This window comes from Orcinus orca, chromosome 6 (assembly GCF_937001465.1).
Source record: "Orcinus orca chromosome 6, mOrcOrc1.1, whole genome shotgun sequence".
Lineage (NCBI taxonomy): Eukaryota > Metazoa > Chordata > Mammalia > Artiodactyla > Delphinidae > Orcinus > Orcinus orca.
This window is the reverse complement of record NC_064564.1, coordinates 45,545,971-45,557,082: the sequence shown is the minus strand read 5'-3', so window position 1 is coordinate 45,557,082 and position 11,112 is coordinate 45,545,971. Positions and strand designations below refer to the sequence as shown.

The 11,112-nt window shown below is 41.7% G+C and overlaps 1 protein-coding gene across 3 annotated transcripts in view; it reads right to left on the bottom strand.

Moving 5' to 3' along the window:
- Positions 1–2,583: 2,583 nt before the first annotated feature.
- Positions 2,584–11,112, bottom strand: part of C9orf72 (C9orf72-SMCR8 complex subunit) — a 33,079-nt gene continuing 24,550 nt past the window's right edge. Inside the window, exons 11-12 of one of the 3 annotated variants that reach the window (XR_004486116.2) lie at positions 3,928–4,026; positions 2,585–3,621 (exon numbers count right to left, since the gene is read on the bottom strand). The gene's annotated coding sequence lies outside the window, so the exon portion shown is untranslated. Of the gene's footprint in view, positions 4,027–7,639; positions 8,301–11,112 lie in introns of those variants that run through there. The other 2 variants (XR_004486115.2, XR_007477922.1) reach the window with 2 other exon arrangements.

The window sequence follows — 11,112 nt, the reverse complement described above, 5'->3', positions numbered from 1 at the left end:
TTTCATCATTTTCAGTTCACACTTTATACATTCTTGGGAAGAGGAAAGCCCTGCTGGTCTTCAATCACGTGTGAGAAAAGTCCCAGAAAGATTCTGTTGCCAAACCACTTCGTCACAGCTTCCTCTGAGAGGGTACCAAAAGAGCAAAGGGATATCGGGAAGGTGTCACCATAGCAACGTCATAACAGTCAGATTGCCATAGAGTAAAAATGGAGAAAGCATGTTTGCCTAGTCATTGATGAACTTAGACCCATAATCATGTTGCTCTGGAGAGCAGTACTCAGAGTTCAAGGGCTACTCCAGTTAGATCTGTTGAGAGGTAAGATTTTGTGAAAATTCTATTCATTTTAGCTGAGTCTGATTACCCAGTGTCATTGTGCCGCTAACTGCGATTACTACAGGCAGCTTACTAACAAACAGTAGATGTTCTCAGAGTCTTTCCTTTCATCCGAAGCAAAGACAGTTTGCAAATCTAAGTGTCTACATAACAAATCAAAAGTAAGGGGCGCTTCCGGCTTACCTACTTTGATTTTGTTTTCAAAATTCTGACTAGTCACAAGGTTGGAGGAATTGTCTCAAAACTTTGTGGGATCTGTAATACTAGCCTTTATGTTAATGGACGTTGGGTCCTGGAAATAAATGTGCATGGCTCCTTCTAAGCACTGAAATAATGGTAATTCAAACAATGTATATATTGGGTTGGCCAAAAAAGTTCATTCGGATTTTTCCATAATATCTTATGGACAAACCCAAATGAATATTTTTGGCCAACCCAGTATTTCAAGCAATTTCAAACCATGACAAGAATCCATGTTACACATGTTATCTTTATAATGACACTAGATGTCTATAGTCATTTTCGGTGAAATCCACATTAGACCAATCCCTTTTTTTTTTTTTTTTTTTCTTGCGGTACGCGGGCCTCTCACTGTTGTGGCTTCTCCCGTTGCAGAGCACAGGCTCCAGACGCGCAGGCTCAGTGGCCATGGCTCACGGGCCCAGCTGCTCCGCGGCATGTGGGATCTTCCCGGACCGGGGCACGAACCCGTGTCCCCTGCATCGGCAGGCGGACTCTCAGCCACTGCGCCACCAGGGAAACCCTAGACCAATCCCATTTTATAGGAGTGGGACTGAGGCATAGAAAGGTCATAGTCTGAGGACTGGAAAGAACCTATGATACTGTTCAGAGTTATATCAGTGCAGTTGAAACAAAGATGCAGTTTGGAATCATAATGGACAATTACCTGCAACTCTATACGAATAGAGTGCGTATTCTTTCCTAAGTCGTTTTAACATCAATTTTATTGAAAGGAGACTGTGATCTTCCTTTCTGTTTTTAAGATCTGTTTGTACTTTTCACAGTGACCCAATACTCTTTCAGATCTTCCTAATAGACTCTGGGTTTGGGGTTTTTTAAATCATTTGAATCTTGAGTGAGGGACTCTTCTTCTCAGGACATAAGCTTGACGTTTTTGCTGTGGCCTGACACAAGCCAGGTGTGGTACACTTGTGGTTGGCCTCAGCACTTTGAGTAATTGAGAGGAACTGTCTCACCATTAAACAGGTCAGCTTAGATATGATCCAAGGAGGGAGAGTTGCCAGGAACACCAGCATCTAATGTAGTCTTATCTGAAGACACCGTACGTAGTCTGGATCCCCAAAGTCAATTTAAGAGTAAGATTGGAGGACCTTTCTCAAGTGGGAAAATCAGACCGTTGTGTGCTCAGTGGATTTGGGAAGTTGTGCTTCACAGTAATTCATACAAAAGGGCATAGGAAGATAGAGAAGAGGCTGCTGTGTCATGGGTGCTTCAAACTTGATCACAACCCCCTTCCCTCTTCCAAACAGGAACATAGCAAGGGTCTCAAATAGACTTTCTCTTGAAGGGGGGAAATCACTACAGTACCTTTGTGTTCAGTGCCTACCCACTACCATGGTTGATAAGCCAGTCATTAACTCCCAACTGCCTTGTAAGGCAAACCAAGAAGCCGTTTGTGACTATTCAGCTCTCCTTGCATATCTGTACAAAGAAATGAAAGAAGTAAACTTTCTACTGTCAAACGGAAGGTGCATGGAGGAACCTCTCCCAACCAACCCCTGCCCTCCTGGCATAAAAAAATCAACAAGATTTTCCTTTTTACATCATAATTAAGGCAAAACACAAAACTGAGGGCATCACTCATTCTGCCCTACGTTAGCCCCCAGATGTTTTACCTACTCAGGACCCTATTTCCTCAAGATTCCAATTAGATATGCTACACTGTTCAATATTTAATTTCCTCCTAAGGAGCTACCTCATCATTTGGAAAGCCTCTTGGGTTGAATAATTATTTAATTTCTGAATGGCCTCCAGCCAACCTCAAATGTGATAGTGTTTCATGTCCAATTAGATGAAAGAGACTTGCCCTGGGCATTGAACAGCCCAGATGATGCTCTTCTGAGGAAGCACATCTCTCTGAAAGGTTTTCAGGGAAGTTTCATTTTAAACTGGCCCTGAGTCTTATGGTCTAATTCCCAGCAGAGTCCCTGCTGGATAATTTCCTTCCTTCTTTCTTTTATTTATTCTTTCCTTCTTCCCTCCCCCTTATCCCTCCCTCTTCCCGTCCTCCTTTCTTTCTTTCCCTTCCTTCCTGTGTTACTTTGTTCCAGAGAGGATTTATGACAGCTAGGTCACTCAGCAAGATTTCCACCCAACGTTCCAGAAGAACAAATCTCCTTTTTTATAAAATTGAATTACACTTGCATTCCCTTTCCTTGGCTTTTTGCTTTCCTGCGTTCTTTTCTGTTTATCTCAGCAGATGCTAAATCAGGTTTTCACTTGAAGTGGTTCCTCACTGCTACTCAGACTGGGGGTAGAGTCCTCACCAGAAACCCAAAGGAAAGCACAAGTGAAGAGTTGGAAGGACCTTAGAGCTGGTTTGCCTCAGCGTCTAGTACAGCTCCAGAACTTTCACAGGAGACGGAGGGCAGGGGATTCACATTTATTGAGTGCCTATTATGTGCTAGGAGCTGTGTTGGGCATCTTCAATTATATTAGCTCCTCTTATCCTCACAGTGACCTTGGATGGTAGGTATGAGTCAGCTTTATACTGGCCTTTCCTCTTTCTCCTTTCAGTCAGCCTGCTCTCTCACTCCTGCTTGCAATCACCTCCCAAAGAAACTGACTGCCCTCGAGTCCTTGTCTCAGGCTCTGATTTGGGGGAGATCCAACTAAGATCCTTGGGTTCCTGGTAGACTGGAAATGAAGACCATCTTGTGGGCTGATGAGTAAGGGAGAAGGTTATCGTTGTGAGGTCTGTAAGAAAATAGGCTAAACCAGAGAGAGACCGTGAAGTAGAGTAAACAATTCCAAGCCGGAAATTCTATTACGAAAATTTCCCTTAAGTAGAGCTTTCTTTGCGAAAATCTATGCAAAGTGTTCATTCAACATGCCTGGGAGACAATACATCAAAACATTAACTGTTTTTCTCTTCTGAGTAAATTGTCAATAGAAGTTCCCCTCACTTCTTTTTATCTCAGTCTTCACTGCGCCCTGGGGAATCTCAATTCCAGTCATTGGAGATAATGACCTTTTTTTCCTTCTCCTTACACCAGGTAGAAGACACAACCATCATTCTCTACCTGGAAGGTAGCACAGCATGTTAGTTAAAATAAGTTGTGGGCAGTAGAGGCAGGTCAAGTTCTAGTCAGCTGGGTGACTAACAGGTTTCGCTGCAGAAACAATCTTCCAAAGTCGGTGGCTTAAAACTGTAAGGGGAAGGTCTCGCTCATGCACCATGCTCACGTTGGGTGGATAGGAGTGGGTGGGGGACTCTGCTCCCGTGGCTCCCACTGCAGGACCAAGGCTGGGGAGCGGCCACTTTCCAGAACGTTAATGGTCACTGCGGCAGAGTGAGAAGGAGGCAAAGCTCACAGCGGTTTTCTTACCTTCCATCTGAAATCGACACACGTCTCTGGCTCAAATTTCATTGGCCATTCGGGTGGTCATGCCTGAGTTCCACGGAAGGGGAAAGTACTATCCAACTCCTCGGTGAGAAAAAAGAGAGAGAAAAGCAGAATACTTGTGAGAAATGTCTACCACATTTGGACAATCATTTAACTTAAGTTTCAGTGTCCTTGTGGTGGACCTTGGGGATACTCTATCTCCAAGGTCGTTGTGAGGGTTAAATGAGAAATTAGCACGTAGCCATTACTCAATAAATGTGGCTTATTTGACCATGATCCTTTGTATACCTGAAATATAGTATTAAGTTTTACTGCAAATAATAGCAAGTTCTTTAACCCTTTTCCATAAATTGCATTTTCTAGTCTTTAAAAATGATTCCTGTGCCCTTTCTCTGAATTTCTCCAAGTTCTGTCTGTTCTAAGATGCGGATTCCAGCACAGTGCTCCCAGCATAGAAAGGACCTCACTGCTACTAAGAAATGAGAAAGTACTTTTTTTTTCTTTGTGGAAGGGGAGCTATTCAAATATAAAATGATGATCACTGTATTTATTATTTATAGCAAGTATTGTTCTAGAACAGAGATGAAACTCTGCATAAGTTCATAAGAACAGTATGGGTCTCATCAGAAAGAACATATTATTATGATGCTCGAAAAACTCAGGCTGGGAATGAAGTTACTATAAAAGGATGGGCTAAAAAAAAAAAAAAAAAGTATGGGCTTCTTTGGCCAGTATGTTATTACCGTTTCAGTGGAACCATTATCTTGTCAACAGACACATGGTAAAACCTGCAGGGTCTTCCTCTGACTTCGTGAGAGTGAGTAGCCTCTGACTTTCCCTAGGGAAGGCAGGGTCCTGAGGCACAGGCTGTACTCACGCCCCGCCCCCGATCCCTCATCATTCTAGCTTTTGGTTGGGAAAGCTGGCATTTTGAGTATCTAGTCATGAGACTTTCTCATTTTCCCACCCCTCCCACCTGCCCCACCTTTTTTTTTTCACATCATGGCCATCGACTCCTACTTTTATAAAGTATTTTTTATTCTGGAAGAATTTGGGCCAGGGACTCTTTCTGTTCAGCAAATGGCTTGGCTCACGTGGACTCTGGGTTTGTTTATGTTTTTAGGACCTGCTGTTGCGAAACCCTAGTTTATGTTATGTAGCTGGGTGGCTTTAACCAGAATGAATTCATTTGCTCAAGTTATTTTTAAAATGTGCTTTTTCCTTAGCATATTAGAGAAGCTCTAGTCTCTTGTTTGTGTGGGTCTAGGTCAGAAAAAAAATTCCGAGTCTATTGATGGAAGCCAGAGAAAATGTCTAGCCAAAGTGGCTCAAGGGAGGCTCTCAGCTTTGAACAGAAAAGCCTCTCCTCCCTGAATGCTGAGTTGAAACACTGAGTGGCTGGTCCTGGGGCCGAAATCCTTGATGCTTCCAGAACCGAGAAGGTCCTGCAAATGAGTCTCAAACAGCTCCTACAGGTGTGTGGGAGGGGGCTTTCAGGTGGATATCCACGTGGCAAGAGACAGCCGCTGCAGCCAGGTGGAGCCCCCACCGTCCAGCAGCAGGGAGACTGCTTGAGGCGGTGGGGCTGTAGAGACACAAGCCCTCTACCTCCTCGGGCCACATGGGCTTATTCATCAGACTACCTTGGAAACATCTTTTGTGCGTGCATGGTTTTTCTTCCCTTTTTTAAAAAAATATTTATTCAAGTATAGTTGATTTACAATGTTGTGTTAATTTCTGCTGTACAGCAAGGCGATTCAGTTATATATAAGTATGTACATGTTTTTTCATATTTTTTCATTATGGTTTATCACAGGATATTGAATACAGTTCCCCGTGCTATACAGTAGGACCTCGTTGTTTATCCATCCTGTATATAAGAGTTTGCATCTGCTAACCCCAAACTCCCAATCCATCCCTTCCCCTTGGCAACCACAAGTCTGTTCTCTGTATCTGTGTCTGTTTCTCTTTCACAGATCAGTTCATTTGTATCATATTTTAGATTCCACATATAAGTGATATCATATGGTATTTGTCTCTTTCTAACTTACTTCACTTAATATGATAATCTCTAGGTCCGTCCATGTTGCTGCAAATGGTATTTTCATTCTTACTTATGGCTGAGTAATATTCATATATTTGTGTGTATATATATACACACACCTCATCTTCTTTATCCATTCATCTTTCGATGGATGGTTAAGTTGTTTCCATGTCTTGGGGCTATTGTGAATAGTGCTGCCATGAACATACGGGTGCATGTATCTTTTTGAGTTATAGTATTGCCCAGATATATGGCCAGGAGACGAATTGCTGGATCATGTGGCAACTCTACTTTTAGTTTTTTGAGGAACCTCCATACTGTTTTCCATAGTGGCTGCACCAATTTACATTCCTACCAACAGTGTAGGAGAGTTCCATTTTCCTCCACATTCTTTCCGGAATTTGTTATTTGCAGACTTTTTAAAGATGGCCATTCTGGGGACTTCCCTGGTGGTCTAGTGGGTAAGACTCTGCGCTCCCAGTGCAGGGGGCCTAGGTTCATTCCCTGGTCGGGGAACTAGGTCCCACATGCATGCCACGACTAAGTCCGCATGCTGCAACTAAGACCCGGCAGAGCCTAAATAATAAATTAAAGAAAGAAAAGAAAAGAAAAAGATGGCCATTCTGACCGGTGTGAGGTAGTACACACATTGTAGCTTTGATTCCTTGCAAACATTTTATTTCATAACTGGTTTTTACATATAACTCTTTAGGACATAGATTCCTACCTTTGAGGGGAATCAGAAACCCCTCTGAGAACCTGATGAAGGCTATGACCCCACCACCCAGAAAAATATACATATGTACAAACTTTTGCTTAAAATGTCAGTGGTACCATTGGGATAACACCCAAGAACTGCCAAGAGGGGTCCATAAATCCTATTGCTTCAGAATTTGGAGAAACTTCAAAACTGAGACTAACGGTATGTGGATACCATTCATTCTTTCAGAACCTGCTGAGTTCCTGTTTCATGGCTGGTACTATGCTGGAAGCTGGGGACACAAGGATATATAAGACAAGGACCCAACCTCGTGTGTGAAGCTCACAGTCTAATGGAGACAAACAAACCCATGATAATGGTGATAATAGTGAGTTAAGTGTTATGCTAGGCCTATAGGCATAGAGACCTACAAGAGCCCTGAACGGAGGGTAACTAATTCAACATATACTTAATAAACGTATTAAGTGCCAGACAATTAGGTGTAACCTAGTGCATAGACATGGTCCTAGCCTCAAGGAGCTTAAAGTCTGGAGGCTCTAAATCCAAACTTGAGGGAAGGGACTGGACGAACAGGACACCAGACACAGGTAAATCCTGATGGACAAGTAAGTCCATCCAGGTGAAGGGCGTGAGTATTCCCGGCAGCGAGAGCAGTGATGAGAGTATGGTGGGTGGGGAAGTACAAACTTCATCAGGGCCCCTGAGTGAGGGGACGCGTGGCGAGAGGGAAGGGTGGAGAGGTTTGCTGTGGTCAGATCCCAAAGGCCCTTGTGCTTCACCCAAGATGGCAGGCCTTCTATTGTGTCAAAGCTTGTCACGGAGGATTTTTTTTTTTTTTTTTTTTTTGCGGCACGCGGGCCTCTCACTGCTGTGGCCTCTCCCATTGCGGAGCACTGGCTCCGGATGCGCAGGGTCAGCGGCCCTGGCTCACAGGCCCAGCCGCTCCGCGGCACGTGGGATCTTCCCGGACCGGAGCACGAACCCGTGTCCCCTGCATCGGCAGGTGGACTCTCAACCACTGCGCCACCAGGGAAGCCCACGGAGGGTTTTTTAAAGCAAGCGAGTGAGGCCAAAGAGGAGATGATATTAGAAAGATCACTCTGCCTTCTGTGGAGAAAACGGATTGGGGCGGGGGAAGGGCATGGAAAGGAGGGCGGTTAATGGGTGAAAAGATCAGAAGTGGGGAGCTGTTGATTTAACGTGGATGAGAAATAACGGCAGTGGAGAGATTTGAAACACAGGGTGAAGCGTCCGGATAGTACGTTTCATGGCCTAGAATGACCTTCTCCGTGGGCGACACTCTACTCTGTGCGATCAGGCAGTGATGGGTTCACAGTAATAAAATAATCTGGCTACTAAGGTGGTATCACCTAGAATCACAGCCGTAGAATTGTTGTGGTTTAAGAATCAGATATGGGAACTTTATATTCAGTTGCTTAATGATGCTGATAATGACACGGATACCACTGATAACAGCTGCAACTAGATTTTATTGTTCACTTGCTCTGTGCCCGTTACCCTTTCAGGCGTTCTGCATGTATCAACCCACTTATTTTTTCAAACAATCCTGTGATGTAGGTTCTTTTATTCCTGTGGAATAGAGGAGGATATTGAGGTAGCACGGAAACGTTCAATACCTTGCCCAAGGTCACACAGCCAAGAAGTGGAAAAACAGGGATTTGAGCCTTGAGGTCTGGTTCCAGGACTCACGCTCCTATCAGCTCTACTCTCTGCCTATAATGATAGCTATAGTGTCTTTTCCCATAAAAATCAGTATGAGCATTAAAAAGGAGTTTTTCAATTTGCTCTGAACACTGTAATCACAAAAAAAGGTTTCCATGCCACTCATGTCCTCTAGAAGTGTAGTAGAAGAGGTACATGAAGCAAAATGCTGGGTGTGAACGTTTTTGCAGATTCAGGTTCCAAAGAACAGAAAAGGAGAAAAAACAAACAATGGTGTTTTTAAACAATGAATGCTGTTTTCCTTTAGCCACAAGGGAGTTTTAAAACTTGACAAATCCATTCAGCTTTCAAAGCATTCCACATTCCCCACCCACAAGCAAATGCCAGAAGGTGCCAGTTTGAGCCAACTCTGAGCTCAGGAATGATTTTCTAAATACTGGATCAGATTTCTTGAATGTCCACGTTCCACAAATGGATACTTACCACTGTCCTAATGGGTCTGATGAAAACTGCTTAGCAATTTATCAAGCTATTCATTTAAAAAGAACATTTCAGCAAGAGATGAGATAGTGAGACACAAATGCAGAAACAGAAAATGACAAGGTCTTACTACTTTGAAGGGACTGAAAATCACCGCCTTAAGATCTTTGAAATTTTAGAGCTGGGTCGTGCATAGGCTGAGTTTTACTGGACTCTCTGGGGGAAAAAAAGCTTCTGATTACAAAAAGAAAGTAATTTCCTTATTTTGCAAGAACTAATTGTTTTTGGAGAGGACAAAGAAAATAATATTTAATAAACTCAATATATTCATTGAAGTAACTTTTTTAGAAGCACGCCCTGTGCCCAATACCATGCTAGACACTGAGATACAAAAATGAAGACATGTATCTTGTTGTCTAGCCTAGTGGTGGAGAAAGAGAAGCAAAGAAATGGTATAATAGACGCAACAAAAGAATGTACTAAGAAGTTAGAAGTAAGACAGTGAAAAGTGAGGTTAGAGGGATGAACAGAAACTGTGTTGCAAAGATTTGGGACTTAGATTTGTGAGTGATGTACAGCCACTAAACAGAAGTGATCATCAGATTTAATTTTAGAAGGATCATGCTGTTATCAATATGAAGAATGGGTTGCAGAGGGGAGACATCAAAGGCAGGATGAGTTCCAGTCTTCATAAAAATCACTCCACTACATTCTGATACATCCCTTTCTGTTCTCCAATCCATTTCCTCTTATCCCCCAGACACATGATTTAGAAATTATCTAATCTTTTAAAACTATTTAGTTTCCAACTATTTGAGGTTTTCCCAGATATCTGTTATTGATTTCTAATTTATTTCCACTGTGGTCAAGAGAACATACTTTGCAAGACTTGAATCCTTTTATGTTATGGAGACTTGTTTCATGGCTCAGAATGTGGTCTATCTTGGTACACATTCCATGTGTTCTTGAAAAGAATGTGTAATCTACAGTTGTTGGGTATGGCTATGTTCTATAAATGTCATTTTCATCAAGTTGGTTGATAGTCTTGTTCAAGTCTTCTATATCCTTACTAAGATTTTTTTTTCCTGTTAAGTCTTTCATTAAAATTGAGCCTATGCATAATGTAGCTCTAAAATCTGTCTTCTTATTCTATCAAACATTGAAAGAGGTTTTCAAATCTCCAACAATAATTGTAGATTTGTCAATTTCTCCTTATAGTTTTATCAGTTTTTACTTCAAGTATTTTGAAGCTGTTATTAGGATTTTTGTGTCCTCGTGCTGAATTGACTCCTTTAGCATTGTGAAATAATCTTTATCCCTGATAAAGGGATTGCTCTGAAATCTACTTTGCCTGATTTTCTTAATTTTTTTTTATTGGGGTATAGTTGTCTTACAATGTTGTTAGTTTCTACTGTACAGCGAAGTGGAGTTCCCTGTGCCATACAGCAGGTTCAGATTAGTTATCTATTTTATACATATTAGTGTATATATGTCAATCCCAATCTCCCAATTCATCTCCCCCCACCCCTGCTGCTTTGCCCACTTGGTGTCCATACATTTGCTCTCTACATCTGTGTCTCTATTTCTGCCCTGCAAACCGGTTCATCTGTACCAGTTTGCCTGCTATTAATATAGCCACTCCTGCTTTCTTTTGATTGGTGTTAATATGGTATATCTTTCTCTACCCTTTTACTTTTAATCTGTCCTTTATTTTCTACATGTGGTTTTTGTTGGTAGCATATAGTTGGGACTTGTTTTTTTTATCCAATCTGACAAGTTCTGCCTTTTAATTGAGGTATTTAGAATATTTATCTTTAAATCTCTTGAAAAGATAATTGGCTGTTTAAGCAAAAATAGTAAGTGTGCAGCTTATAGCATATGTAGATGTAGAATGTGAGGCCCCAACAGCACAAAGGCAAGAAGAGAGAAATAGAAGTTTCTCATTGTAAGGTTCTTAAACTGTACGTCATGTGGTATATCACTTGAATGTAGACGGGTATGTTAAAGATGTATATACTATAACCCTAAAGCAATCACTGAAATAAAAGAGTTACAACTAATAAGCCAACAAAAGCGATAAAAGGGAATCATGAAAAAATACCCAATCTAAAAGAAAGTAGAAAAAGAAGAAAAAAATAACAAAGAACAAATGGTACAAATAGAAAACAAATAGCAAGATGATAGATTGAATCTAACCATATCAATAATTACATTAAATGTAAATGTTCTAAACACCCTG